Source organism: Somniosus microcephalus, chromosome 11 (assembly GCF_052327205.1).
Source record: "Somniosus microcephalus isolate GS21.2 chromosome 11, FLI_Smic_1.0, whole genome shotgun sequence".
Classification (NCBI taxonomy): domain Eukaryota; kingdom Metazoa; phylum Chordata; class Chondrichthyes; order Squaliformes; family Somniosidae; genus Somniosus; species Somniosus microcephalus.
In genome coordinates, this window is record NC_140997.1 from 231,138,066 (window position 1) to 231,152,201 (window position 14,136).

At 45.6% G+C, this 14,136-nt stretch overlaps 1 protein-coding gene across 2 annotated transcripts in view; it reads left to right on the plus strand.

Annotated features, from left to right (window-relative positions):
- The window catches only part of eefsec (eukaryotic elongation factor, selenocysteine-tRNA-specific), a 421,957-nt gene that overhangs the window by 16,638 nt on the left and 391,183 nt on the right, over positions 1–14,136 (plus strand). The window lies entirely within an intron of this gene.

Below are 14,136 nucleotides of genomic sequence, written 5' to 3' on the forward strand. Positions count from 1 at the left end.
TGAATATACTCAACGACTGAGCCTCCACAGCCCTCTGGGGTAGAGAATTCCAAAGATTCACCACCCTCTGAGTGAAGAAATTTCTCCTCATCTCAGTCCTAAATGGCCAACCCCTTATTCTGTGACCCCTGGTTCTAGATTCCCCAGCCAGGGGAAACATCCTCCCTGCATCTACCCTGTCAAGTCCTGTAAGAATTTTGTATGTTTCAATGAGATCACCTCTCATTCTTCTAAACTCTAGTGAATATAGGCCCAGTCTACTCAATCTCTCCTCATAGGACAATCCCCCCATCCCAGGAACCAGTCTGGTGAACCTTTGTTGCACTCCCTCTATGGCAAGTATATCCTTCCTTAGGTAAGGAGACCAAAACTGTACACGGTACTCCAGGTGTGGTCTCACCAGGACCCTATATAATTGCAGTAAGATGTCTTTACTCTTCTACTCAAATCCTCTTGTAATAAAGGCCAACATACCATTTGCTTTCCTAATTGCTTGCTGTACCCCCATGTACTTGAACCTATCAATGAATGCCCGAAATGGAATAATGTTTCATTTCCCGCAGCTGGTATCTCCACCTTGCTTAGCGCCAACTGAACCAAAATAAATTAAATGCTGTTCATGCCTCTATGTTGTGCAGTTTTTAACTTAAGTTGTTTCTTAGTACTATTGTAAAAGCCTTTGTTATATGTAATAAAGCTATCATTTTCCCTGCTTTACGGTTCCCTTGTGCCTTACCAAGAGGATGGGAAGGGTGACTTCTCGCAGCATTCTGTTGGTGGTGATCCTGAGTGAGACTCCAGGAGAGGCCCGAGGAACTCATCAGTCAAAAATATGATACATTTTTCAAAGATCGCAGTTCCAAACTCATTGTGAGGGAAATTGTGGCGTGTGGGTGACACACACACACACACACACACCTTTCTTAAGGGCAACTAGGGATGGCCAATAAATGCTGGCATTGCCAGCGACACCCTGATCCGATAAACAAATTAAAAAAAAAAACACACACGCTGCATTATTAGAACACTTCCCTCTGCTGGCTTACTATATTGATGTTTCGATGAAAAATCTTTTTGTGTAGGGGAATCAAAGGCCCGGAATTCACGGTCAGCAACGAAGCAAAGGCGTCCGTCCTGGCCCTGAAGAAAGCTGCCCACAGAGATTACGAGATCTCTGTGGCGAGAAATTTGCCTTTTTCGACATTCAAGGGGTTGCAGCGCTCTGTAGTGGGAATTCCCCCAGTGCGAAGGCAGCTGAGATTAGGTGTGAAGTGTACTGGCAGGTAAGAGACAGCCGCCAGGTGAGAGAGAGAAACAAAAGGAAAGGGGGAGGGGGGGAAAGGAGGGCCCAAAACAAAGGGGTGGAAAAAATTATAAGTAAAAAAGTAATAGGGGCCGAGGTTATGATCTGAAATTGTTGAACTCGATATTGAGTCCGGAAGGCTGCAAAGTGCCTAGTCGGAAGATGAGTTGCTGTTCCTCGAGTTTATGTTGAGCTTCTGTGGAACAATACAAGAGGCCGAGGATGGTGAGGCCCGAGTGGGAATGGAGCGGTGAATTAAAATGACAGGCGACTGGAAGCTCGGGGTCACCCTTACGGACTGAACGGAGGTGTTCCGCAAAGCGGTCACCCAATCTCTATTTCTCTCCACGGATGTTGCCTGGCCTGCATTTTCTGTTGTTGTTTTGGATTTCCAGCATCCGCAGTATTTTGCTATTGTACTAGCGCAGCTTGAGGGTTGAGCTGGATTCTCTGAACAAGCTCTGCTGATTTTCTGTAGTACACCAGATGGCAGTAGTTGTTAGCGGATAACTGAACCTGCAGTGCTGGGACAAATAGTTTGTGATTACCAGTGATAGTCTGTATTGTGCTCATGTTAATGAATAAAGAGGATACTCCCTTTGGACTATTATCTTTGGGAGAGACACAAACAAAATCTTATAAATGGAAGATCTGCCTTCTAAATGAAAAAGTTTAAATGGCTTCTATTAGTTAGGGAATGGCACGTATTATTCATTAAAGGCTTGTGTACGCTGGCTGGAATGTTTTATATTCTACTCTCTGCACAAACTCTTGCTTGATGCCTGTGCCCCTCTGGTACCTTGCCCACCTGGCTGTGCTTCATGTGTGATCTAGTCAGTGAGTGTTGGCAGGCTTTTCAACCACAGGCATCACAGCTTTGCCCAATTTTCTCACTATCTCGACAACAACGTGCATTTATACAGCCCCTCTAATGTAGTAAAACGCCCCGAGGCACTTCGCAGGAATGTAATGGTACAAAAACTTCACACCGAGCCAAAGAAGACAACGTTAGGACAGGTGACCAAAAGTTTGGTCAAAGAGGTAGGTTTTTAAGGAGGAGGGCGATGCGGAGAGGTTTACAACAACAACTTGTATTTATATTGCACCTTTTTAATGTAGTAAAACATCCCAAGTCACTTCACAGGAGTATTAAAAGACATAACATTTGACACCGAACCACATAAGGAGAAATTAGGGCAGGTGACCAAAAGCTTGGTCAAAGAGGTAGGTTTTAAGGAGCGTCTTAAAGGAGGAGAGGAGAGGTAGCGAGGCGGAGAGGTTTAGGGAGGGAATTCCAGAGCTTAAGGTTTAGGCCACCAATGGTTGAGCGATTATAATCAGGGATGCTCAAGAGGGCAGAATTAAAGGAGTGCAGATATCTTGGGGGGCAGGGGGGATGGGTTTGTGGGGCTGAAGGAGATTACAGAGATAGGGAGGGGCGATGCCATGGAGGGATTTGAAAACAAGGATGAGAATTTTGAAATCGAGGCATTGCTTAACCGGGAGCCAATGTAGGTCAGCGAACACGGGGTGATGGGTGAATGGGACTTGGTGCGAGTTAGGACACGGGCAGCCAAGTTTTGGATGACCTCAAGTTTACGTAGGTTAGAATGTGGGAGGCCAGCCAGGAGTGCGTTGGAATAGTCAAGTCTAGAGGTAACAAAGGCATGGATGAGGGTTTCAGCAGCGGATGAACTGAGGCAGGGGCGGAGACGGGTGATGTTATGGAGGTGGAAATAGACGTTCTTAGTTATAAAGAAAGACAGACTTGGATTTATATAGCGCCTTTCACGACCACCGGACATCTCAAAGCGTTTTACAGCCAATGAGGAGATATCGGTGATAAAATTTTTATGGTACTTGGGTGGGTGGTAGAGAACAAGAATTTTAAATGAGAGGTGTGGAATAACATAGAAACATAGAAGATAGGAGCAGGAGTAGGCCATTCGGCCCCTCGAGCCTGCTCTGCCATTTAATCAGATCATGGCTGATCATCCAAATTCAGTACCCGGTCCCTGCTTTCTCCCCATACCCCTTGATCCCTTTAGCCTTAAGAAATATATCCAACTCCTTCTTGAATATATTTAATATATTGGCCTCAACTGCCTTCTGTGGTAGAGAATTCCACAGGTTCACCACTCTCTGGGTGAAGAAATTCCTCCTCATTTCTGTCCTAAATGGCCTACCCCTTATCCTTAGACTGTGACCCCTCGTTCTGGACTCCCCGACCATCGGGAACATCCTCCCTGCATCTAGTCTGTCCAGTCCTGTCAGAATTTTATAAGTTTCAATGAGATCCCCTCTCATTCTTCTAAACTCCAGCGAGTACAAGCCCAATCGACCCAATCTCTCCTCATACGTCATTCCTGCCGTCCCAGGTATCAGCCTGGTGAATCTTCGCTGCACTCCTTCCATGGCAAGAACATCCTTCCTCAGATAAGGCGACCAAAACTGCACACAATACCCAAGGTGTGGTCTCACCAAGGCCCTGTACAACTGCAGCAAGATATCCTTGCTAAGGTGAGATGCTCAAAGGAGGAGAAAGTGCTGGAGGAATAGGGGGACAGACCAAGGTATGATTTGGTGATGAGAGCCACACCGCCACCATGGCAGTCTGGGCGGGGCACGTGGTGGAAGGTATAGTCAGGTGGGGAGGCTTCATTTAAGGATAAGGTGTCATCACCCCTGAACCAAGTTTCCGTCAGGGCCATGATGTTGATGCAGTCATCCACGATAAACTCATGTAAGGCAAGGGCCTTGTTTGCAAATGAATGGACATTCTGGAGGGAGATGCGGAGAGGGTCTGTGATGGCTGCCCCACTGCCAGCATCCAGAGGATCAGCGCTGGGCGGGGGGGGTGAGTTGGATGGGGAGGAGATTGGCAAGTTTTCACCCAGTGGGCGCGCTGGGTGGGAAGGACGTCGAGAGAGTAGGATGGGATAGTTGGGGTTGCTGCTCGTAAGGCGGCAGCGACGATTGCCTCGATGGGCTCTTCGTAGGATGCCAAGAGAGGCACAGAGGGAAGCTGTGGGCTTATCAAAGAGGGAGTCAAACCTGGGACGGCGGCAGGAGAGTAGGAAGGTTGAAGAGTATTGAAGGATTGGGGTAGGGGTTTCGGAGGGCAGAGTATCCAAGAAAAGAGAGATGAAAGGAGGCATGACGACAGGAGAGCGCGGTCAGGGAGGGATAGAGAGAAAGGAAAAGAGGGGGGAAAGATGGAGGGAATTCCAGAGCTTGGGGCCCAGGCGGCTAAAGGCAAGGCCGCCAATGGTGGGGTGAAGGAAGTGGCGGATGGACAAGAGGCCGGAGTTGGAGGAACGCAGAGATCTCAGAGGGTTATAGGGCTGGAGGAGGTTAGGGAGATGGGGAGGGGTGGGGCCATGGAGGGATTTTGAACATTTGCAATGACCACATGTGCGCACACACACTGCAGGAATCATTACTGCATTTCTCAGGAGTGCTGAGGCTAATTGTATGGCCTCTCCTGCCAGCCCTGCTGAAATCAGCTAACTCAGCACAGGCTGTGAATTGACTCCAGGACATTCCAGATCTGCATGGCTCAGTGCCACACCAAGGACTTATCCACTTAACCATCAGGAGCTGGCTGCAGTTTTCTTGAGGCTCAATACTTTAAAGATGGAGTCTCGTAGTTTGCCTCCTCCCGTGCGTCACCCGTGGGTAGGAGGGCGGTCTGCTTCCAAAGCTTCATCAAGGTTGCTCTGAAACCAGCCGCTGAGAGAGGAGTCCAGAATGACGCTCTGTCTGATTCTCACTCCCTCCCTGTGGGGAAGGACCTGGCATTTGCTGAGTGGCTCACTATAGGGAGCTCGGTTGGGCAGCGCTTTCAAATATATTGTTACTGGCACTTGTAAAAGTATGAACAACCTTTTGCGCATTAATGTTGGGGAGAATAGGAATAAATGCTGCAGTGGAGTTTACTTTTAAGCATTTAAATGTCCATGTATTATTGGAAAATATCAGACAGCCTTACAGTATGAAGGGAGTCTACTGTAATTAAACCTGTAAAAGAACGGCTGATTCTAATGAAAGCAGGCTGTAGGATCTTCCGACACACTTCCTCTTGTTTCCTGTTGGATTTTTTCCCCCTCTGGTTGTTTCCTATTTATTCAATGTTTCCCTTTTTATGTCTTACAATTTCCCTGAATGTGCATTTTATGTATTTGTTATTGCAGCAGTCTTCATTTGTCTGCTCCTCTTTTTTTTGTGATCCCTTTTGTTAGATTTTAGAAGAATTTCCTCCCCCCCCCACCAAACTCTTGAGTTTCTTCAGTTTTTTTCTTCTTTGCCTTTTTCATTTATTTTCTGCTAAATGGTAATGAGTACCACAGATGAAAACCGGACTAAAGTGAACAGTTCAAGAAAGGTCTTTGGGAGAGACGGCAATTGTGTGCCGCAGGCTAATATTGTGTCCTTGGTATCCCATGTCTTGTGGGTGAATCTGAGCAGGAAGCCATTCAGAATAATCGCTGTAAGACCAGTAGGATAGTATTTTTACCATCCGTGGTAGAAAAGCGCAAGGAGGAGAAATGGAGAGCTGGGGACAAGGATAGAAACAGTAAACTTGTGAAGATGGACAGAAATCTAACATGACACAAAGAGCGAGGAGATAAATTGGCAACAGAGACAGGGAAACATAGACATAGAAGATAGGAGTAGGCCATTCGACTCTTCGAGCCTGCTCCGCCATTCAATGAGATCATGGCTGATCATCCAAATTCAGTACCCTGTCCCTGCCTTCTCCCCATATCCCTTGATCCCTTTAGCCTCAAGAAATATATCCAACTCTTTCTTGAATATATTTAATGAACTGGCCTCCACCGCCCTCTGTGGCAGAGAATTCCACAGGTTCACCACTCTCTGGGTGAAGAAGTTCCTCCTCATTTCAGTCCTAAATGGCTTACCCCTTATCCTTAGACTATGACCCCTGGTTCTGGACTCCCCGACCATCGGGAACATCCTTCCTGCATCTAGTCTATCCAGACCTGACAGAATTTTATAGGTTTCGATGAGATCCCCTCTCAATCTTCTAAACTCCAGTGAGTATAAGCCCAATCGACACAATCTCACCTCATACGTCATTCCTGCCATCCCAGGTATCAGCCTGGTGAATCTTCGCTGCACTTCCTCCATGGCAAGAACGTCCTTCCTCAGGTAAGGTGACCAAAACTGCACACAATACTCGAGGTGCGGTCTCACCAAGGCCCTGTATAACTGTAGCAAGACATCCTTGTTCCTGTACTCGAACCCTCTCGCTACGAAGGCCAACAGACCATTTGCCTTCTTAACCGCCTGCTGCACCTGCATGCTTACCTTCAGCGACTGGTGCACAATAACACCCAGGTCTCTTTGCACTTCCCCTTCTCCCAATTTATTGCCATTCAAATAATAATCTGCCTTCCTGTTTTTGCCACCAAAGTGGATAACCTCACATTTATCCACATTATAGTGCATTTGCCATGTTTCTGCCCAATCACCCAACCTGTCCAAATCGTACTGGAGTTTCACCAGTCGAGGGAGATAAGGGAAAGAAGTTGAAAGTAAAAAATCACGTGCGCCCTGCTGCACTTCAAATATGTCGGTAACAGCATTTTGCACGAATCCCCAGTTCTTTTTCCCTCTCCTCTCCTGAAGGGGTTGGCTCTTTGCTAGGATACAGTTGCTGGAGGTGTTAGCACCCCTCCAGTGTCTTAGCCAAGTGGTCGAGTGTAGAAGTGAGGCTCGGTGGCCTATTCGGTGTTGAGATGCAGTGGTATCACAGTTGAGCCCGATCCTATTCTCTCCCAAAATCTATACACGTCTACTTTCTGTCATGGCTCGCTGAAAACGTTTGACACTCGCCGCTTTTGCTCAGGGGTGTTGCAACCTGTTGTAATGCTCCTATCGGCTCCCCGGTGAGATTTGGAATGGGGATTGGAGTGCAGTTCCTCCAGTTCCACATGACTTCGTACTATCCATGTCGTGCTTTTACCTACTAAGTCATTAGTGGAGCTTCAGCAACTTGTTCAGTGCAGCAGAATTATTTTGAGAAATGATGGCTCCTATTATTTGTTGTTCTGAGAGGCGATCGCATTGAAACAAAATTCTCAAGGGACTTGACAGGGTAGATGCTGGGAGGATGTTTCCCCTGGCTGCGGAGTCCAGAACTAGGGAGTCACAGTCTCCGAATAAGGGGTTGGCCATTTAGGACTGAGATGAGAATTTTTTATACTCAAGGGGTTATGAATCTTTGGAATTCTCTACCCCAGAGGGCTGTGGATGCTCTCTCGTATCATAGAATTATAGAAATTTACAGCACGGAGTATATTCAAGACCGAGATCGATCGATTTTTGGATATTAAGGGAATCGCGGGATATGGGGATAGTGCAGGAAGGTGGCGTTGATGTAAAAGATCAGCCATGATCTCACTGAATGGCGGAGCAGGCTCGAGGGGTCGAACGGCCGACTCCTGCTCCTAATTCCTGTGTTCTTATGTCATTCTACTGTGTTCATTAACAATTAGTACACCGCCGACAGTCCAGGCCAGTGGTATTTGCACAACTGCATTACCACAGAAAGTGAGGTGTACCATAATGAGGAGGTAGAGTTGTCGTCTCCAGAGAGAGACTATATGAAGACCATTGTGACGATAGGAAGCATCCATCAACAGCAGCCAGCCCTTTCAATAGTCTGAAGAGTGCAATTCAGACAACTGACAACTTTTCCTGGTTTGTCTGGAGGGAGTGCACGACCCTCTCTGACTGGGCCATCCTCCAGATCATCCTGGTCAAGGCTACCCAAGAAGGCAGTTGTACTTGTTCCCAAAGCACAAGGCTGGATCTGGAGCAGTATATGAGCGGAGAGGGGAGAAGGATGTTGCTAAGGCTGTTTAAAAAAAGCATACAAGATCCTTGGCTTTATAAGTAGAGGCATGGAGTGCAAACGCAAGGAGGTTATGTTATACCTTTTATAAATCACTGGTTAGGCCTCAGATGGAGTATTATGGCCAATTCTGGGCCCCACACTGTAGGAAGGTGTCAAGGTCTTGGAGAGGGTGCGGAGGAGATTTACCAGAATGATACCAAGGATGAGGGACTTCAGTTTTTACAGAGGGACTATAGAAGCTGGGTTTATTCTCCTTAGAGCATAGAAGGTTAAGGAGATTTAATAGAGGTGTTCAAAATTATGAAGGGATTTGATAGAGTAAATAAGGAGAAGCTGTTTCTGCTGGCAGGCTGGTCGATAACCAGGGGACACGGATTTAAGGTAAATGGCAAAAGCACCAGAGGGGAGACGAGGAGAATTTTTTTTACGCAGTGGATTGTTATAATCTGGAATGCCCTGCCTGAAAGGGTGGTGGAAGCAGATTCAATAGTAACTTTCAAAAGGTAATTTGATATATACTTGAAAAGAAAAACAACATTGCAGAGCTCTGGGGAAAGAGCAGGGTAGTGGAACTAATTGGAGAGCTCTTTCAAAGAGCCGGCACAGGCACGATGGGCTGAATGGCCTCCTCCTGTGCTGTTTTCAAGTATTTAATGGCACTTTTTTTAATACATATTTTCATTTTCAATTTAGTCTCATGCATGCATCCTAAGATGGAAAACAAGTATTCTGCAACCAATCTCTCAAACCTTTTTCTGTAAAATACAATCCTCTTGCATATGAAGGTATGAGAGCAGGGTTGACTAAAGTGGACTGGGAATATAGATTAAAGTGTAAGACGGTACATGAGCAGTGGTGTACATTCAAGGAGATATTTCACAACTTTCAAGAAAAATATATTCCACTGAGGAAAAAGGGGCGTAAAAGAAAAGACAGCCATCCGTGGCTAAGTAAAGTAATAAAGGACAGTATCCGACTGAAAACAAGGGCATATAAAGTAGCCAAATCTAGTGGGAGGATAGAAGATTGGGAAGCATTTGAAAGCCAGCAAAGAATAACTAAAAGATTAATTAAGAAAGGGAAGATAGATTATGAAAGTAAACTAGCAAAAAATATAAAAACAGATAGCAAGAGTTTCTACAGTTATATAAGAAGAAAAAGGGTGGCTAAAGTGAATGTTGGTCCCTTAGAGGACGAGACCGGGAAATTAGTGGTGGGAACATGGAGATGGCAAAAATGCTGAACAAATATTTTGTATCAGTCTTTACAGTAGAGGACACTAAAAATATCCCAACACTGGACAAACAGGGGGCTATGGGGGGGAGGAGCTAAACACAATTAAAATCACTAAGGAGGTGGTACTCGGTAAGATAATGGGACTAAAGGCGGATAAATCCCCTGGACCTGATGGCTTACATCCTAGGGTCTTGAGAGAAGTAGCGGTAGGGATTGTGGATGCATTAGTGGTAATTTTCCAAAACTCCCTGGATTCAGGAAAGGTCCCAGCAGATTGGAAAACTGCTAATGTAACGCCCTTATTTAAAAAGGGAAGTAGACAAAAGGCTGGAAACTATAGACCAGTTAGCCTAACATCTGTGGTTGGTAAAATGTTGGAGTCCATTATTAAGGAAGCAGTAACAGGACATTTGGATAAGCATAATTTAATCGGACAGAGTCAGCATAGTTTTATGAAGGGGAAGTCATGTTTGACAAATTTGCTCGAATTCTTTGAGGATGTAACAAACAGGGTGGATAAAGGGGAACCAGTGGATGTGTATTTGGACTTCCAAAAGGCATTTGACAAGGTGCCACACAAAAGATTACTGCACAAGATAAAAAATCACGGGATTGGGGGTAATGTACTGGCATGGGTGGAGGATTGGCTATCTAACAGAAAACAGAGAGTTGGGATAAATGGTTCATTCTCGGGTTGGCAATCAGTGACTAGTGGTGTTCCGCAGGGGTCAGTGCTGGGACCCCAACTCTTTACAATCTATATTAACGATTTGGAGGAAGGGACCGAGTGCAACGTATCCAAGTTTGCCGACGATACAAAGATGGGAGGGAAAGCAGTGAGTGAGGAGGACATAAAAAACCTGCAAAAGGACATAGACAGGCTAAGTGAGTGGGCAGAGATTTGCCAGATGGAATATAATGTTGGAAAGTGTGAGGTTATGCACTTTGGCAGAAAAAAATCAAAGAGCAAGTTATTATCTAAATGGAGAGAAACTGCAAAGTGCTACAGTACAAAGGGATCTGGGGGTCCTGGTGTATGAAACACAAAAAGTTAGTATGCAGGTGCAGCAGGTGATCAGGAAGGCCAATGGAATCTTGGCTTTTATTGCAAGGGGGATGGAGTATAAAAGCAGGGAAGTCTTGCTTCAGTTATACAGGGTACTGGTGAGGCTACACCTGGAATACTGCGTACAGTTTTGGTTTCCATATTTAAGAAAAGATAACTTGCTCTCGAGGCAGTTCAGAGAAGGTTCACTCGGTTGATTCCGGAGATGAGGGGGTTGACTTATGTGGAAAGGTTGAGTAGGTTGGGCCTCTACTCATTGGAATCCAGAAGAATGAGAGGCGATCTTATCGAAACATATAAGATTGTGAGGGGGCTTGATCGGGTGGATGCGGGGAGGATGTTTCCACTGATGGGTGAGACTAGAACTAGGGGGCATAATCTTAGAATAAGGGGCTGCCCTTTCAAAACTGAGATGAGGAGAAACTTCTTCACTCAGAGGGTAGTAAATCTATGGAATTTGCTACCTCAGAGAGCTGTGGAAGCTGCGATATTAAATAAATTTAAAACAGAGATAGACAGTTTCCTAGCTGATAAGGGAATTAGGGGTTATGGGGAGCGGGCAGGGAAGTGGACGTGAGTCTAGGTTCGGATCAGCCATGATCCTATTGAATGGCGGAGCAGGCCCGAGGGGCCATATGGCCTACTCCTGCTCCTACTTCTTATGTTCTTATATAGCACTGATATTATTTTAAATATATCCGTAATACACATAATCTGGCGCACAAAATGGTCTGTATGGAATATTACCAGAAATGGGCAATAGGCATTCTCGGCACTCTGCAAATAAACTAGCAATTCTATTTGTTGTTGTGTTTTTCTGAAGCTTTGAAAAATACATCGTCGACTCTTGCGTTTATGGGGTTTGGCCATTGTGTTAGGAACATTGAATGTTCCACCATTCAATCAGATTATGGCCGATCTGTATCTTAACTCCATCTACCTGCCTTGGTTCTGTATCGCTTGATACCCTTTTAAAAAAAAAAAAAAAAAAAAAATCATACTTTAAATGTTTTCCGGGATTAAGAGGTCAATGTAGATGTAGAATTTTTTTTTTTAACCTTCTCGGGAGCAGGACGACGCTGGCAAGGCCACATTTATTGCCCATTCCTAGTTGCCCCGGTGGTGCGCCTCCTTAAGTAGTAATTGTTTGTACAACTGAGTGGCATTAAGAGTCAACCACCGAGTGTGGACCAGAGTCAACCACCGAGTGTGGACCAGAGTCAACCACCGAGTGTGGACTAGAACCACGTGTAAGTCGGACCGGGTAAGGACGCCAGGTTGTCTTCTCTGAAGGACGTTGGTGAACTGGTTGGGCTTTTACGATAATTTGGCACTTTCGCGGTGTGAACTGGTTGTAGTACTGGACTAGTAATCCAAAGGTGATGAGTTCAATTTCCATTTTAGCAACTTGTGAAATTGGATTCAATGAGTCTGGTGTTTTGTGGCCTGACACCATTTTAAAAAAAAAGTAGAATTTCACAGATATGCCTTCCATATGAAGGGAAACATTCAGCCATGGGTCGTGCTCCTGATTGCGATCCGAGTGATGTACATACGTGCGTGTGTGTGTCATGCATTGAACTATTTTTTTGCAATAGATAGGCAACTGCAGAGCTATTCTGTGGGAGAAATGTGCTACAAACAGCAATTGGGTGGGCAAAACCAACTAATAATACCAGCGGTGAAGGGAAGCAGGGTGTTTGACACGAACATACAGAACCACAGCCACGGAGGGACCTGGGTTGTTCCACTGGCGAAGGAGGTGGAGGCTAGCAGGCCCCGGCATGGGGTGCTGGAAGGGAAAACTGGGAATGAGAGGGAATTTGGATGTGGTGTTGCCTCTGTGTGTTTGATCAACATGAACACTGACAGTTGAGAGCTGGTTCTCTGCTGACCCTATTGACAGCAGGATGGGTGTAACCAGGGGGATTTGAGGGGGAAAAATGTACTGTAACATTTTGGCTAAATTGCAATACAAGATCTCCGGTAAGCTGACATTTAGTGAGATTTCTGAAGGGTTATATATCTCTCCCGCACAAACTTGAAATGAAAGATTATGGGGTTTGACATGAATCAGTCATTCATGAAAGAAAGACATATGGAATAATACTGAGCGGCCTACGGGTGGTGCTGTCCAGGGAGAGTATAAATACTCGGGCACGGGCCCAGCTTGCGCAGGACATTCTTAACAGGAACTAGTGAAGGACACAACTAGACCTCCGTGTTGTAAAACAGTTGATTAAAGCTTTGTTTAATGCTTAGACCAAGTGCCTAGTAGCTTTCTTACGTCCGGGTTGAGTTCCCGCTTGTTTCTGTGAGTAATATCAGTGCAATCCGGGCGGAATCGTCCGAACCAGCGCTAAAGATTGGGGAATTTTAAACATAAGTGAATTACGCCCACAACCACTCGTGCTCATGTTTCCCGCGATCTTTTGCGCTGGTTCAAGATTCAATTCGCCCGAATCAGGCCCCGGCCACAAAACTGGCCACAAGCCCCCCAGGTGGATATTGCGAGATCGCGCTGGTTCGGGAAGGCTCTTCAAATTGCGCTCATTCTCTGAGGCACACGGGTGCCAGTCGGCATGTTTTAAAAGTTTTTTCATATCGGAAAATATTTAGTTTACTAAGAAACTGGCTATGAAACTGTTAAATGGTTCAGTATATTTTTTTTTAGGTTAATTTCAGTGATTTTAAATTGGGATACTCGCAGGTGGAGGACTGGACACCAATGTTCCCTCTACGCTACGCGGCCACACAGCGGTCTGAAGGTCCTGTGCAGCCGGCTCACCGGCTTTTGAATTGACAGACCGCGCATGCGCAGAAATTTGATTGGGCCCATTGGAGGGAGCATTGCTGGGCACCCTTATTAAAAATGCTCCTTTCTTTCTGGCAAACTAATCATGACACTTGATTTTTGCCTTTCCTGGAAAACTGGACAGGCTGCGATTCCCAAAACACTGGTGAATATCCTGGAATCCACATAATGAAAATGGAATGTGGCTTACCGCAAGCCTGATTATAGGGAATAGCAGCACCCTTGCATGTGATTTGTGTATCATAGCAAGGCCACTTACTGGTTTTCCTTTTTCATGTTAAAACAGGCAGAATCATAGAATGTGTTTCCCAAAACACCAGTAAGAATTCCTTTTGTTACATCACTAAACCAGTTGTTCTGATGACGAGCATTATTAAAAAGTCAAACAGGAGACTTGTTTCGAATGTACAAATGCGTTTTTAGTCCATTAAATTCCTCCTTCAAACTTCACGAACATAAGAGTCAACGTTTCTTTCATTGATGTCAAAAAGCCAGTGCGTGGAAAGGGGACAGTTTCATTTTAGCCATTGCTCACCAAATGATGATGTCAGTCGGCATACCTAAAAAGGAGGAGGGGGGGGTGGAAAAATACCCAAAGCACTGTGACATACGCGGCAAAGAGAAAGATTCATTGTCGTACAAGCATTGCCTGCCGGACAGAAGACAATGCTCTCCGAGTTGCACTTGCTGACTAATATTATCATCAGTTTTCCCACAGTGTAATTTGTCTGAAACCAGACCCCTGCAGGCCATTCGGGGTCTGCTGTCTGAGATTAAAATCTCGTACTTTGGGGGCAGGGGGTTGGGTGGGGGAGAGGCTGCGGTGATGATTC